Source organism: Neoarius graeffei, chromosome 6, assembly GCF_027579695.1.
Source record: "Neoarius graeffei isolate fNeoGra1 chromosome 6, fNeoGra1.pri, whole genome shotgun sequence".
Classification (NCBI taxonomy): domain Eukaryota; kingdom Metazoa; phylum Chordata; class Actinopteri; order Siluriformes; family Ariidae; genus Neoarius; species Neoarius graeffei.
Window position 1 is genome coordinate 27,304,645 of NC_083574.1, and position 16,282 is coordinate 27,320,926.

A 16,282-nucleotide genomic window follows, 5' to 3' on the forward strand; every position below is an offset into this window, starting at 1 on the left:
ACCCCCCCAAACTGATCGATCTGAAGCAATTTTGTAAAGACGAGTGGAATAGAATTAATTTAGCAAATTTGCTAAGTTGGTGTGTTGTATTCTAAGCAGTACGTGCTTTAACAAAACGTGCTTTTTAAGTATTAGTTAAGGGATGTACACTCAACCAACAAATTCAAGTGAAAAACAAACCAAAAAAAGACTGACGGCAAAAAGAGAAACCCCTTACAATGATCAGGCTGCATATAACATCAAAGGTGGAAAAAGATCTAACATGACATCTGACATTTTTTTACCTTTTACAGAAATAGAACACAAATAGCAGTGTGTTTTTACTTTGCTTCTTATTTTTTGACTTACATAATTCAATCTCTGTGCATCATTGTACTTGACCAGAAATAGAGTTAGCTACTGTGGCTGTCCAAGTGTGCAAAACAAACCGGGTAACCTAACCTGAGCAGACGGCACTCAAGTGGGTGTGCGAGTCATTTTTATGAGCTGCGCGCGCGCGCGCTCTCTCTCTCTCTCTCTCTCTGTCTGTCTGTGCGCGTGCGCTTGCTTGAGTGTTGTACCTACGCTGTGTGTGATATGAACGCGATGTCCTGCCCTTCCCTGTCGTCTCCGATCGCGGAATCATGATCTGCTGTCTTCCCCGGGACTCTTCCGCCTCAAGCCGAACGAGGGCGATTGTGAATGCGCCTCGTTTCTGATCGCAGGATTTGCAGTTTTTGCTCGCCAGAGCCTGAGAATCTCGCGCGGTGGCCACTTTTGGTGATGTCAGCTCGACCGTCACTCCTGACATCGGCTTCCCTCCTGGACACCGCGGAAAGGTGGTAGGAAACATATATTAAGTGTCAGTTAAAACACAAACCTCACTGTTGTTAGATCCATCGACTGGCAGTTGTAGCTGTAAAAATGGTTCAGCAACCAACACTGCATCTGTTTAGCAGCAGCAGCAACAATAATAATGCTTGCTATACATATGTACCGAAACGTTACGTAGCTGAACGGAAGACCAGGGTAGCGTTAGTTAGCCTACTGCAGTTAGCAAGCGTTGGTGGCTATGTGGCTAGCTAAGCTTTTCATGCAATGGAAGCTAATGAGCTGACGACAAACAAGGCAGACGTCAGGCCGTTTCCATGTTACTGTCAAATGACGCAGAACAAAATGTTTCTAACAATCATGGACGGGCAGTTACTCTCTTATTTTTTAGGGTGTTATTTTTCCTGCTCTTGTCAGTTAGTGAAAACAGAATGTGTGGTCATACTCAGGCAGGAGTTGTGATATCGGTATTACAGGTGAGACGGTCACAGCCACAGGCTGAAGCTAATGCTGGGTGACATAAAGCCGAGAATTTTATTCAGACTATGACGAGCGCTGCTATTTCCCTATTAAGCTGGAAAAAAAGTTACTCGAATCCTGTTCTTTTTCCGCAAACTTTACTGTCACGTCTCCACCGCACTGCTTGACTTCGTATGACGGCGAAGCATGCGCAGTGATGTTCACTTCTGTCGCTTTTCTATATAAACGTTCTGGTTAAAAGTCACCGATATTCATAATGATTCACCTCGGAATTGTTGTGACGTGGAGCTCAGGTTTTGGTAGCTTGTTATAGCAATATAGTGCCTGTTAATGATGCAATCACAAAGTCGAAACTCGGTCTGTTTGTGTTCGTAAACTCTACAGTAGTGCCAAAATGGGCATGGCTTTGTGACTCCTGGTTGGGCTTTAACCAGGTAATGTCTAATGATTGTGATTATCATCAGACTTGACTGAAAATCTGCCAAGAACGCTTGGAAACTGTTCTATCTAGGGTCATGCCAGGAGTTTGTGAAGACTTCATACCGAAAGCACTGCCAGATTGTATTCAAGGGATACATAGCATATTCTTACAGTTTAAACTCTTCTTTCAGCTGAATTGCTTGTGATAGCCTGCTATATATACCATGTTCTGTTAACTCCTTAAAAAGGCAATAGAAGGTGTGTATTTCTGCAGGCTCCATATGATCGGGATGTTGGGATTATTGATTCATGTCATAACCTTTGTATGTATCCAAACAAAGCATGGTCACAAATCAATTTAAAAAGAGCTTTGTCTCCTCCTTTTCTTTTCTGACATTTTAAGACAACTTGTTTAAAAAAAAACAAAAAAAACCAAATTGTACAAAACTATAGTTTCACACATTCAAGAAACTATATTTTTCTGCTCTCCTACATACACTATATTGCCAAAAGTATTCGCTCACCTGCCTTGACTCACATATGAGCTTAAGTGACATCCCATTCCTAATCCATAGGGTTCAATATGAAGTCGGTCCACCCTTTGCAGCTAGAACAGCTTCAACTCTTCTGGGAAGGCTGTCCACAAGGTTTAGGAGTGTGTTTATGGGAATTTTTGACCATTCTTCCAGAAGCGCATTTGTGAGGTCACACATTGATGTTGGACGAGAAGGCCTGGCTCTCAGTCTCCGCTCTAATTCATCCCAAAGGTGTTCTATCGGGTTGAGCTCAGGACTCTGTGCAGGCCAGTCAAGTTCATCCACACCAGACTCTGTCATCCATGTCTTTATGGACCTTGCTTTGTGCACTGGTGCACAGTCATGTTGGAAGAGGACGGGGCCAGCTCCAAACTGTAAAAACAGTCTGCATGCCTAGGTACTTGATTTTATACACCTGTGGCCATGGAAGTGATTGGAACACCTGATTCCGATAATTTGGATGGGTGAGCAAATACTTTTGGCAATATAGTGTATGTGTAAACAGAAAAGTCAGCTCACCTCTTAAAGGTACAGAGAAGAAAAATGGAAACATGTACGTTATACACACATGAATGCTCATAATCCATCCATCCATTATCCGTAAACACTTATCCTGTGCAGGGTCGCAGGCAAGCTGGAACCTATTCCAGCTGACTATGGGTGGGGGGTACACCCTGGACAAGTCACCAGATCATCAGAGATACACAACCATTCACACCAATGGTCAATTTAGAGCTACCAGTTAGCCTAACCTGCATGTCTTTGAACTGTGGGGGAAACCGGAGTACCCGGAGGAAACCCACGCAGGCATGGGGAGAACATGCAAACTCCACACTCACTACGTTTACATGCACATAGAGAGAATCGAATTTCTGCCGTTGCTCGACTGAAATCGAAGTTCAAAATGTATACATGTGTACACCTTAATTCGGCTGAAATTGAACCGAACTTGATTTCTCGGAATCGAGCTACACGACCTAGTTTATGCGATTTCTGCCGAGCTACTTTGTGCATGTATACCCTATCGAGCTAGTTGTCGAGCTACTTCCGGAAGTGACGAGTGACGAGACCACAAGCGGGAAACACAACAGCCTCGGTCGGCATGACAACGAATCATGACAACGGCATGAATCTTTTCTTTGCACTGTTAAAATTTAGCTCACTTACTGTATCACCAAATACATCTGTACAGCTGTTGCATAGCTGTGAATTGTGTACATAAACAAGTCATTGTATTTGTGTGTGTGTGTATATATATATATATATATATATATATATATATATATATATGTATATGTGTATGTCCAACTTCTGAAGAATGTCAATAAAAACAAAACAATTGAACTTTTTGTGTGTTTATTAAGACATAAGTTAAATTGTAAGCAAAAAAAAAAAAAAAATTTTTTGTAAGCAAAAAATGGACTTTAGAAAAATATTATTGTGCAAAATAAGTTGTCTTACAAAACAGTGGTCTGCGCCGGACAGTTTGTAGCCATTGTTAGAGCAAGCCGAACAGCTTGAACACGGAACTGCTAGTGTTGCCAGATTGGGGGTTTTAAGTGCATTTTAGCGGACTTGAACATGTTTTGGGCTGGAAAACGTCAGCAGTATCTGGCAACGCTATAGCTCTTCTTCATGACGACAACCGGAAGTGTACCAACACGATGGGGCGTGTAGCGCCACGTGTGGCTCGGGTGCACAATGCACCTTGCACAATAGCCCGATTTCACTTGTGCATGTAGGATTGGATTTCTCTGGCACCCCTGCTGGGACCCTTTGCTCGATTACCAACAGCAGCTCGATTTGGACGTGCATGTAAATGTAGTCACAGAAAAGCCCCTGTTGGCCTCTGGGCTCAAACCCAGAACCTTCTTGCTGTGAGGCGACAGTGCTAACTGCTCATAATGAACATACAGAAAAGTTACAATATAATAAACATGCGGTACCAGTCAAAGGCTTGGACACACCTAATTCAGTGTTTTATTTTTATCAATTAAAGGGCTGATGACACGTTTTTGACATCTTTGGCGATGTTTTATAACATAAAAAGTAATTCCCGATGATCCATATATTAATTCACGAAGGCGCCTATTTAGCGAAAGAATCTTCCTCCTAACTTACCAGTTTGTTGTTGATGCGACAGGTGTTCAGTTTATCATTATTAGTATTATTATTATACATTATTATACATTTATTTATTTATATATATATATATATATATGTGTGTGTATATGTTATTATGCCTTCGCGTTGTGTTGCCGGCTTTTGCTCCAAAACCCACAAGGATGGGGTAAGTTTATTCAAGTTTCCCAGAGATCCCGAGCTGCATGTGAAGTGGGTGAAGCAAGTCAGGCACAGTCGTGACAAGTGGGAGCCCTCACCAACATCCGTCCTGTGCTCTGAACACTTCGATTTGGATTGTTTTGACACCCTTCCCAGCTTAAAAGAATCTCTTGGGTGTGCAGTTCAGCACAAACGTGTGTTACTACCATCAGCAGTGCCTACAGTATTCCGGAGGGGGTCTACTAGTAGCTATGCCGGATCCAGCAGTCGCCTGGGACAAGGCGACTCCTCCAAAGACAGTCCTCCTGTCAGAACATGTGTTGAGAAACGACATAAGATAAAGGTACGTAGAGCTATAGAGTGCTCCGACATGATCCTAAAAATAGTAACACTGCGGTCTGCGCGGCCATCTTGGAAGTCACTCGCTCCAGAGCGCTCATAGAGTACACATCATAGAGTACACATTCATGATAATCATAAATGTAATCATAAAGTCGGCATGATATCAGTCATGTATTTGCTTGTGAAAGCTTGCAGCTTTCATGTAACTGCCGCCTAGCAACGAGAGGCAAAGGGTAAAGAGGGTAGGCTATCATAGATTCTATTCGGAAGAGATCAACACATGACTGCTTAAAAATTAGGTATTTTAACAATTTGCATCTGTTTTGTGATTATCGTGACACTTGTGTGTTATATAGAACTGTATGTCTTATCAGCACATCGAGGATCTTCCACCGGAGGCTTTAGCAAGTACTCGTAGCAACACTACACTTTACCCTTTGCCATGCGTTGTTAGGGAACGGTAGCAAGTACCCCGATGACCGACTTCAAGAATATGTAGAAAAAATTTAGAAATTATACTTTCCAAAAGTCATTTGAGCTTAGTGTATTGCATTTCCATTTATATTGTAGGTTCTTGCTGATGTTTTTGCGGAGTATGACGCAGCTGCTGAATCAGAAGCTGCAGAGTTTGTATGTACTAGTTGTGAACATTCACATTATTATCAATCTCATTTATTTAAAATCAGATAAAATCATGCCATCATGATCACTGCTTAAAGTACCAGTATTTGGTTGTTCTTTTGTTCAGAGGAAGAGCTAGCACTAGAGAGTTCACCGGCGTTTTCATGTGCCATTTCCATTGAGTAGAACAGCCAGTGAACCGCAGCGTGTTCTTCCGCTGACGTCACAGCATGGCCGTGAGCCACGGACCCAGTTTTCTTGTGCTGTGCAATTAAAAGTTGGATATTCGCGTAACAACAGCTTCTTTTCACGTAATTATAACAGAAATCTAACATGTTTGCCATGTTGTATAGTTTAAGAAATTGCATAGAGTCATGTTCGTGTCATCAGCCCTTTAAGACACTTCATGTTTTCAAGTAACAATGGACTGTCATTTTCTCTTTACTTAGTTGAGGTTCTTGACATAATATGGATTACTACAGTTGTGGAACAGGGCTATTACTGTATTTTTAATTATTTACTATTTACTGTTTGATGGTCTCAAACACATTAAGAAGGCAAGAAATTGCACTGATGATTAACTTTTGACGAGGCACACCTGTTAATTGAAAAGCATTCCAGGTGACTACCTCATGAAGCTGGTTAAGATAATTGCCAAAAGCCTGCAAAGCGTCATCAAGGAAAACAGTGGCTACTTTAAGGAATCTAAAATACGAAATGTTTTTTGAACACTTTTTTGGTTACTGGATAATTCCAGATATAGTCCATATGTTATTTCTTAGTTTTGATGTCTTCAGTATTGTTCTACAATGTAGAAAATAGTCAAAGTGCAGAAAAAAAATCCTAATTGTCAGGTGCGTCCAAATTTTTGACTGGCAGTGTATGTTGTTAAATTATATAACACCTGTAAATGTCTCAGATATGTGAAATGTTCCTGTTCTTTAGGAACACTTACCTATACGCCAATGACTGGAGCACTTTTTTTGTTTAAACTGCATAATACCAGATATAGGAAACACCTTTTTGTTTACTTGCCAACAAGTAAAACTCCGTGCCAACGATGTCAACAGGGATTCCTCTGTCTGGTCCTTCTTCTTACTAATGTGTATTAACTCATACTTCAAACAAAAAGTAAGTTATTTAAGAAAAACTACTTCAGACATTTGACATTGCTGAAACCTTGACCCTGCTTGAATCAATTCCAAAATCAGTGACATTCTATATGAAACCTACAAGGATTCAAACACTAATTTCTGAGAAATCATGCTAATGTGAATCTAAGAAGGATGCATGAATCGACGGACTGATGGCAGAAAATTTAGACTGCCAGAAAGCGGGCCTTGTGTTCCCAAACATGAAAGTGTAAGTAAACAGGAAGAACGCTATTGAAGAAAAACTATTTCAGACATTTGACCTTGTGTGACCTTGACTTTGTTTGGATCAATTCCAAATTCAAATTAGTTCATCTGCTGGTTTCAATGATAAGCCAGTATAAATCCCAGTGTTTCACATACATTGGTTTATTTGTGGCAGCCCACCACAATATCAACATTGACTGCCTCATATGGATTTTCTTTTTTTCTATTTAAAATGGGTAAAATCTTATTTCACTGTAGAGCTGTTTGCATTGATTCGCTCAGCACCTCCTTCCCCATCTCTCTTTCTTTCTTCCTCTCTCACATACACACATGTTGACAATGGTACCTACTGCCATCTAGCAAGGCACACTGCAATACAGATGCGAGTGGGGAGTCAAACTCTCGCAGTTACCAGAGGACTAGCCCCCCACTGTAACCCTAGCTGTATAGGTGAGAGGCCGAGGGCTATAGAAACGGAGATCAGCGCCGCCCAAATGCGCCTTAACGGCCTGGTTAGTATTAAGACGGGAGCCTTCCTGGGAAGACCAGGGCATTGCACGGGAAGGACTTTAGACTCCCTACATAGAGGTGCATTCAAATTTGGCAAACTGTATTGAACATTTAAAAAAAAAAAAAGGGTCTGTCTCAGAAACTGGGTACTGTGGGGGTTCCCCACTAAATATACTCAGTCAATAAACTATACGGTTTTGAATGGTGATGTTGGTTTTAATTTGAAATAAAATGATGAAAGAAATAATACAGATAAAACTAAATCTTTGATGTGAATACTCTTCAGAATTTGGCAAAAATTCTGCAAATTTGTGGAAAAATGGCAGCTTGATCTGGGACATGATAAACAGTTGACTACATCACATTTCCCTTAAAAAGGTTGTAGTCCACTGAAAAGTCTACAGTTACCACTAATTGTATTTTAAGTTATAACTTTATACACCTAAGGATTGGTGTGCTCACAGAATAATCATAACCGTAATAAAACATCATGCAAAATATTTGATCACCATTGTAACTCCATTTTCCGCATACCCAAAACCAATATGATCGTGTGTTTCGATCTAAACGGAAAGCCTCAGGGTCAAGGTCACTACCTCACCAAAAGTAGGAACTTAAAATCACTATACCATATAAAAATTGTAATAAATCTGCGATTTTGTTTTTTAAAACGAAAGCTGAAAGTTCGCTATAGAATATGTTTCTTACAGAATATGTTACAATAGTAGCTGGTCTTGTATGAATTTCTGAGCTATAAAATGAGTTGTGGTCTATTTTTTATCGTAGCGTGTTTGTGTGCGGGGAAGGACACACATTAACAATTTGCATGTGTAGAATGGAATTTTCCACTCCAACAGTTGATCATGCTTCCGTTTGCGGTCTTTCTGTTACATGAGTGATCTGTTTGGACGTTATCACTGAAAAGGTGAGTTTTGACAGTTTTATTTTGTTTTAGTCTTGTAGTATAAGGCAATAGAATGTTTCTTTTTCATCTTACTTTTATATTTCATAGTGTTTGCGTATTTTTGGCCAATATTTTGCAACCATGGTCAATTTAGATCGAACTTTTGATAGAATCTACGGCCAGTCATTTTGCCCCGCCCCCACCTCGCGTTCCATCCAGTGCGGTAGTGATGTTCCGATGCTCGCGCGCCACAGCAGAGACCTGCACGACCTTCAGCCGCTGTTCTTTTACCACCGCCATTATTCTCGTCTTTCCGGTGTGTTCTTGATTTTTCCATTGTGTTCTATTGTCCTATTTTGCCATATCAAATACCCAAAATGTATCCTATTATTCATATTTAAGTGAATAATCAATTCAGTCATCATAACTTGGCATTTTTAACCCAAGCAATCAAAAAGAGGAAATTTATTCAATATTTTCATTCATCTGTGAAGGAGGGGCTTTAATTCTTCAGGATGTAGTTATTTTATATGTAAATAAATTTTACAAAAGCAGGCTTTCGTCTAAACGGGGGAACAGGGGTGCTGCACCCTCTTACTCTCGGCGTGCGCCCCCTTACCGACTCCGTGAAAACATCCCAGCAACACCATGTGACAATGTGTCTGATCATCAAATACGTTATAATTGCTCCAAAAATATTCCAATCATAGTAGATACACTGCCAGACGGTGCAAAAACAATCCGAATTGGCGTTTTCCAGACTGAGGCGCCATGTTGTTTAGTTGTTTACTTGTCGCGGCTGCTCTCGCGAGATTTGACATGGGTTACATACAAGGTCAGCTGACTTGTAGAGCGAGATTTCTCGAGACTGAATGACCTTTCACCCACCAGCGCGGGAGCTTTTGACAGAAGTAGTTCGCGAGTTGTTTTTGTTGGCACTTGGGCATTTAAAGATGTCATCCCGCGGCATGAAGCGGAAGAAAGCCAAAGACTGTCCGGGGCAGAAGAAGATTACTTCTTTCTTTTTCAATGTTGGCAAACAATTTGTTACAATTTCCCTCTCAGATAGCCTCAGAATGTCCCATTGGAGCATTTTTCAAAGGCTTTGCACGGCGGGGGGACAACCGGCACCATCCCCCCCCCCCCCCCCCCCCCCCCCCCCGCTTCGCTCCCTCGCCATGGTGAGCGCCCTCATACTAAATTTTTCTAGAAAAAACCCTGCAAAAGCATTTGAATTGTAATTAAAAAATGTTCCATAGTGGAGGCCAGATAAAGCAAGATACTATCTTTATTCTTATTAAACATGATAAACGAAACATTGAGTATTAGGTAAATGTAAAAAAAAAAAAAAGTAAAATTAGAAAAATTATTTTTTAACCATAATGTCCCAAATGAGAGACCAGTTTCTGAGACGGACCCACATATATAATGTGTATGTGTGTGTAATATATAATTTTTTAACTTTTAAATTTGAATTTTTTTTGTAAACATGAAGCAATTATTGGATGAGGTTGAACAAAATATCATGATTTGTTAGTGATGAGCAAGCAATTAATTATTTGCTGAAGGCAGAGGCAAATAATTGCTTGCAAGACACTAGTGAAAACAGAGTTCAATAATTGTTTTATCATTCAAATTATTTTTTTGAAATACTGATTATAAAGTTTGCACGATGAGTCAAATGATAAAGAAATTGAGCTACGTTGACAAAAGTGCAAAGTAACTGTGCATGAGCAGACCATTATTTGCAGCAAAATGGCTTTCCACTGTAATGCGTATGAGCAGACCATTATTTGTAGGCAATTATTTGCAGTTCGTTCAGCCAATCAAAATGGCATAAAAAATAATTTGAATGATTATCAAAAAAAAGGATATGTAAATTGAATGATTTACATATCTTTTTTTTATCAGTCTTTTTATTGTTTTTCAATTACACATAATAGTACAAACAACACAAAACCTACCCGTAAACACACATACCCACACAACACAAAACCCTCCCGCCCCACCCCCAAACCATCGGATCAGTAACAGGTAACAATACAACCAGGCATACAAAATATATATACATATATACATTTGTAAAAATTAATACATTTTACAAACACGTTTTCCTTCATTCTTAACAGCAATTTCCCAGGGTCACGTTTCTGTTGTACACAGTTAGCACGTTACACAGTTAAGTTGGTAGCTGCCATACGTTCAACAAAGGATATAAATGGTTGCCAGGTAGAATAGAATTTCCCAACAGATCCTCTAATGGTATATCTGATTTTTTCTAGATGGATATGACACATTACCTCTCTAATCCAATGTCCGTATGTTGGACGCTGAGAGTCTTTCCATTTAGAAAGAATAAGTCTTCTGGCGGGCGGCACGGTGGTGTAGTGGTTAGCGCTATCGCCTCACAGCAAGAGGGTCCGGGTTTGATCCCTGTGGCCGGCGAGGGCCTTTCTGTGCGGAGTTTGCATGTTCTCCGCGTGGGTTTCCTCCGGGTGCTCCGGTTTCCCCCACAGTCCAAAGACATGCAGGTTAGGTTACCTGGTGACTCTAAATTGACCGTAGGTGTGAATGTGAGTGTGAATGGTTGTCTGTATCTATGTGTCAGCCCTGTGATGACCTGGCGACTTGTCCAGGGTGTACCCCGCCTTTCGCCCGTAGTCAGCTGGGATAGGCTCCAGCTTGCCTGCGACCCTGTAGAACAGGATAAAGCGGCTAGAGATGATGAGATGAGAAGTCTTCTGGCCAACAGAGAACAAAAGGCAATCATATTAATATTACACCTACTAAGAGAAACGTCCACTGGAGCCACACCAAACAATGAAATTAAGGGGGATGGGTGTCTTCCCACATATTTTAGAGAAGGCCCTGAAAATGGCTTGCTCATTGGGGATAGATTAGGGATAAAATTAGCTCATGTTTTAAGTCGTTCAAATTCTGTAAAGCTGCTTTGCGACAATGTTTATTGTTAAAAGCGCTGTACAAATAAACTTGATTTGATTTGAAAATGGATAACCAAAATCTGGATAACTTTGGACAGGTCCAAAACATATGCAACAGTGTGGCCGGGACTTGTTTACATCGGTCACAGGTAGGATCCAAATCTGGCTTGAATTTAGATAATCTATCCTTGGACCAATGAAGACGATGTACGAGCTTGAACTGTACTACTGCGTATCTTAGACATATAGAAGAGGAATAAATTCTCTGTATAATTTTTTGCCAGACTGGTTCTGAAATAGGTCCTTCTAAGTCTGTTTCCCATTTATTTTTAAGAGACTCCAGATTGGTCGCTTGGTATGAATTGAGCAATGTATAAATTCTGCTGATAGCTTGTTTGGTGACTGTAGTACAATTAAAAATCGAATCTAGAAGTGACCTAGGAGGACACACAGGAAAAGAGTCTGAGTTAGATGTAACAAAACATCTGACCTGTAGAAACTTGAAAAATTGTGACCTATGAATACCAAATTTCTGTGATAGCTGTTCAAAGGAGGCAAACCTATTTTCTATGTAAAGATCATACAGTGACCCTATTCCAATTTTTGGCTAAGTATCAAAGGCATCATCAATTACTGATGGGGTAAACGTGGTTTTTTGACACTGGGGTAGCAAGCGGCAAACCACTAATACTGAGGCCAAGTTTACATTAGACCGTATCTGTCTCGTTTTCTTCGCGGATGCACTGTCCGTTTACATTAAAACACCTGGAAACGCCGGAAAACGGGAATCCGCCAGGGTCCACGTATTCAATCCAGATCGTGTCTGGTCTGGTGCTGTGTAAACATTGAGAATACACGGATACGCTGTGCTGAGCTCTAGCTGGCATAGTCATTGGACAACGTCACTGTGACATCCACCTTCCTGATTCGCTGGCGTTGGTCATGTGACGCGACTGCTGAAAAACGTCGCGGACTTCCGCCTTGTATCACCTTTCATTAAAGAGTATAAAAGTATGCAAATACTGCAAATACTGATGCAAATACTGCCCATTGTGTAGTTATGATTGTCTTTAGGCTTGCCATCCTTCCACTTGCAAGTGGTAAGTGATATGCGCTGGGATCACACACACAGCGGCTCAGTCCCGAATCACTGCTTGTGCACTTCACTCGCACGCTCTGTGAGCTGCGCAGGGCCGGAGTGCGCACCCTCCAGAGGGCACTCGCTGTTCAGGGCGGAGTGATTTGGAGCGCAGGATGCCTGCGGAGCCGAGCGTATCCGTGTATTGGTGTTGCTGTGTGCACGCGAATCGTGTATTGGTGTTGCTGTGTGCACGCGAATCGTGTATTGGTGTTGCTGTGTGCACACTAATCGTTTTAAAAACGTTAATCTGATGATCCGCTGATACGGTCTAATGTAAACCCCACCTGAAGGATCGCCTAAACTGGTTCCAGATCTTAACTGAATGGATCACAATTGGGTTGGATGTAAAGTTTGAAATGGGCGTTTTGAAAGGTAGTTTAGCACACAATAAAGCTGCAGGGGAGGTGACTTTGATTGAGGCCCTCTCCAATACCATCCAACTGGGGCTATCAACATAATTCCTCATACAATACATCAATGATCTAATATTTGCTGCCCAGTAGTAGTACATAAAATTAGGGAGCAACATGCCTCCCATTGTGCAGGGCAACTGTAAAATATTTTTACCTATCCTCGGTTGCCTCTTATTCCATATAAAGGTTGATATCTGGCTATTTAAGTTGAAAAAAAAAGATTTTGTTAAAAGAATGGGAAGACTTTGAAATAAATATAGAAATTTAGGAAGTACACTCATCTTGATTCAATTTATCCTTCCCCCTAAAGAGAGAGGTAGGGCATCCCATCGATCCAGATCTTGGTTGGTAATTGGCCTTATAAAGGTCCTTGTAATTGCGTATTACCCATATACCTAAGTACCTAAATTTTTTAGGGCTAATTTCGAAAGGGGTTAGCCCAATATTCATCTCTTCTGCAGAGGTGATAGGCATCTGCTCACTTTTCTGAAGATTAACTTTATAGCTAGACATGCTTCCAAATTTCGCAAGTAAGCTCAATAGTTCTGGAATACTTGAGAGAGGATCCGATATAAACAGCAACATGTCATCAGCATATAGAGAGACTTTGTGATCCGAACCCCCCGATGAATCCCCTTGATTGTGGAGCTCTGTCTTAACCCTGGAGAACCCACGGGGGTTCAAATTTGACCCCTGTTAATTGCCGCTACCCAATATGACCAAATTTTTTGGGTTCTCCAGGGTTAAGGCTATCGCCAGCGGTTCAATTATAATAGCAAATAGGAGTGGTGAAAGGGGGCACCCCTGTCTTGTACCTCGTTGTAACCTAAAATAGTTGGATATATTATTATTAGTATGTACTGCTGCCAGTGGGAGCGTATATAAAGTCTTAATCCAGGATATGAATTTGGGGCCAAATTTAAATGCTTCTAAGGTCTTAAAAAGAAAATCCCACTCCACCCGATCGAACGCTTTTTCAGCGTCAAGCAAAAGTATCACCTTGCTATCTTCGTGGCTCAGTGGAGGGGGGCCATACAGGATATTAAATAAGCGTCTGAAGTTAAAATATGAATAACGGTCCTTTACAAAGCCTGTTTGATCGGGAGAGATAATGGTTGGGATAACCTCAAGGCGGCGTGCTAAGACTTTTGCAAGGATTTTTACATCCGTATTCAGGAGGGAGACAGGGCGATATGAGCTGCAGTTGAGAGGGTTTGTATCCTTTTTAAGCAACAAAGAGATAACTGCTTCATGCATGGAAGGAGGTAAGGATCTTGAGAGGAATGATTCTTCAAATACTGATAATAATAAAGGAGAGAGTTGATCAGAAAATCTTTTGAAAAATTCAGTTGGAAAACCATCTGGCCCTGGAGATTTGCCGCTTTGTATGTCTCCGATTGCTGAGATGATCTCCATGGCTGAAAGATCCCTCTCCAACTCAGTAACTAACTCGGAATTTACAGATGGTATATTCAGAGGCTTAAAAAAATCTTCAAATTCAGATGGATTAGCCTAGTGGACGAATCGGAAGTGTACAATAATTGGTAGAATTTACTAAAGCAAGAATTGATTTCTTTATTATCAGTACATTTTATACCATTATCATCACTTATTGCTGGGATTGTTTGGTTAGCTGATCTTTGACGCAACTGATGTGCAGGCACTCGCCCAGCCTTTTCCCCATGTTCATAATGGCCATGTCTCGTTTTCGAAATAAGATATTTGGCCTGATGGGTAGATAAAATGTCAAACTCAGTCTGTAGTGTCATACGTCTTTTGATTAAATCTGTTGAGGGGGAGTAGCTGTATAGCCTGTCCAGTGCTAATATTTCGTTAGTTAACTGTTTAAGGCGTTCATATTTGTCTTTTTTTTGTTAGCACAATATGAAATAATCTGACCCCTTAGATATGCCTTTAATGATTCCCAAATGGTAGAAGACGACATTCCTGGAGTTTGATTAATGTCAAGATAAAATTTAATTTCAGATGATATAAAACTGACAAACTCTTCTTCTGAGAGAAGTAAAGAATTGAGTCACCATGGGCGATATATGGGCTGTGTTTCAGGAATGAGTATTTTCATTTTCAGTGGCCCATGATCCGAAATAACTATGGCTCCATAATCTCTCACTACTATGAAATGTAAAATTCTTTTGTCAAGAAAAAATAATCAATATGCGAATAAGTTTTATGAACTGGGGAAAAGAAGGAATATGCTCTTGAAGTGGGGTTGCGGAAACGCCACACATCAGCTACTCCATAAGTTTCAAGAAATAGGTTGATAGATTGAGCAGATTTAGTGAGGGGCTTTCTCCCAAGAGCGCTCTGATCAAGAGGTGAGAGTACACAGTTTGTATCACTACCAATTATAAGATTGTGTCAACATATTTGGTAGAAGGGAAAAAATTTGTTAAAGAACGCCCAGCTGGGTCAGCCCGCACACTTGCCACTGTAAATTGTACGTTTTTACTAATCAAGATAGCTACTCCTCTTGCCCTGGACTGAAAATTGGACTGAAACACCTGACCTGTAGCCTGGCAAGCCAGACTAAATGTGAATATTTAGTCTGGCCTCGATCCGTAGACATTTCTGAAGGGTGGGGGTGGAACAAACCGCTGTCTTTCAAACTGTCTCTGTGCGTATAGGCCAATGCTCTGACCAATCAGTGCAACAGTGACTGTGACGTAGTCAGAGTGCGCAGTGGGGAAGACCTTGAAATAAATAATTTTTCAAAATGCGTATTAATTAACAAACAGGTTCTAGATATTAAGAAGTTTGGAGATAATGACCAGAAGTTTGGAGTCTGTACCACATACTTAACATACACTCTTATTTTTTTCAAGTGTTTTTCAAGGGTTTGCTTAAACTGTTTTTGAGAGTTTTTATTTAGTGGTGTTTGGTGAAATAATTTCCCTTAAATTTAAAATAACGGGAAAATAAGAAACAATCAAAAAGTAATGTTTCAAAGCTGTTTATTAATTCTTCGTACTGCACAAACTAGCCCCATCCTTTTGACTATGGGCGGAGCCAGCTGGTAGATCAGACTTTTGCCATAGCCGGTCGGCAAAACAGCGAAAACGTCCTTCTTGAAAAGGAATGAGCGGAGAGCCTCTTCCTGCTCATGTTTCAACGAAAACTCCAAGTCTAATTCTTCTAAAACTGATTCCAAAGCGGAGTCAAACGCGCGCTGTTCACTAGCCGTAGCCATCTTTCCTGTTGTGCTTTCTCCAGCGTCGCGCAGCTTTGTCGTCACTCCTGCAAAAGCCTGCCCAAAGAATCCAAACAAAAACCTTGCGTTGTGATTGGCGGGCACGATTTGATGCCCGGGGTGTTTTTGTTTATATGGTGCGAGGCTAGACCCATTCGCTAGGCAAAAATATTTTTGGCCGCCAGGCGGGTGGGTCTAGTTTACTAGGCTACCTGACCTGCCCATTTCCTACTGAGACGCAGACTGTCTGCTAGGCATATATGGGTCTCCTGTAAAAATGCAATGTCTGTGCTAAGCTGTTTTAAGTGTGTAAC

At 40.9% G+C, this 16,282-nt stretch overlaps 1 protein-coding gene across 13 annotated transcripts in view; it reads left to right on the forward strand.

The window, feature by feature from the left end:
* The first annotated feature begins 542 nt into the window (after positions 1 to 542).
* Positions 543 to 16,282, forward strand: part of bcl9l (bcl9 like) — a 429,368-nt gene continuing 413,628 nt past the window's right edge. For 8 of the 13 annotated variants that reach the window (XM_060923530.1, XM_060923533.1, XM_060923519.1 and 5 more), the window contains exon 1: positions 543 to 818. The gene's annotated coding sequence lies outside the window, so the exon portion shown is untranslated. Of the gene's footprint in view, positions 822 to 16,282 lie in introns of all 13 variants that reach the window. The other 5 variants (XM_060923531.1, XM_060923520.1, XM_060923517.1 and 2 more) reach the window with 1 other exon arrangement.